General features: G+C 40.1%; 1 pseudogene; it reads right to left on the bottom strand.

Moving 5' to 3' along the window:
- Nucleotides 1-313: 313 nt before the first annotated feature.
- Nucleotides 314-432, bottom strand: LOC120620615 (uncharacterized; annotated as a pseudogene).
- Between the last annotated feature and the right edge of the window lie 577 nt (nucleotides 433-1,009).

The following is a 1,009-nucleotide window of genomic DNA, read 5'->3' as shown; positions in this document are numbered from 1 at the left end:
TTTTGGTTTGGGATTTTTTTTCTTTCTGTTTATAGCTTCTATTGTCAGCAGCAATCTTATTATTTTTCACAATTTATTGACTACCACTGACACACCTGTAAGGTGATGATCAGTGCTTGCAATAGTATATTTGATCTCTCACATTTAAAAAGTCTACCAACATGTGCACAGCAAGAGTTGTGCCAGCAACATTCCAAGCAGCCCGTAAACTAAAACTAACTCTACTTTTTTTTTAGGCGAGGCAATCCTTGGTAGACCTCACAGATTACAACTTGTTGTCAGTTTACAATCCCTCATTTTTTTTTATTTTTTATGCCTACAGTACCTGGTCTTCCTAGGTGATCTCCTATCCAAATACTAACCAGGCTCGACCCTGCTTAGCTTCCGAGATCAGACGGGATCAGGCTTGTTCAGGGTGGCATGGCCGTAGACTACTTTTTTTTTTTTTTAATAGACCTGGCTTCATTGGACATTCCAATAGTGCCCCATCTGAATGGAGATTTTCTTCTTTTGCTTATTTTCTTTTATCTGTCCCAGCGAAGGCGGTACTGGGATTTCTCTTCGGTCATTGTTTATAGTCTAAGGCTGTTGAGATTTGCTTCTTTTCCCCCAGGACAGCAAGTAATTATGACAGATGTGGCATGCACATCAATAAGCCCCACTGTAGAATGAGAGTACTGATCAGAGGAGGTGGTCAGGAGGAGACTCTATTGTAGTGGACTAGAAAATGCCTCTAGAATGAGTTGATAGTAAAAAAAAAAAAAAAGTGTGAAGTCATTGAGTGCGATTAACCTGTAGGGGTCACTGGGAACTTACAAAAGAAAACAAAATGAGAAAGGAAAAACTGCATATTTCTGACTACAAAACTCAGATTAATCAAGAAAGAGTTGGAGCTGACCAACTGGAATAAAAAAAGCCCAAATGAGACTGGGTTTTAAGTACCCAAGGCCCTGATACTCTGGGAATGTGAAGTCCCCCCAACAGCAAAGGAAGCCAATTGCAACTGAGG

Source organism: Pteropus medius, unplaced genomic scaffold (genome assembly GCF_902729225.1).
Source record: "Pteropus medius unplaced genomic scaffold, Ma_sr-lr_union100, whole genome shotgun sequence".
NCBI classification, from domain to species: Eukaryota; Metazoa; Chordata; class Mammalia; order Chiroptera; family Pteropodidae; genus Pteropus; species Pteropus medius.
The sequence above is the reverse complement of the archived record's forward strand: the minus strand, read 5'-3'. Positions and strand labels throughout refer to the sequence as shown.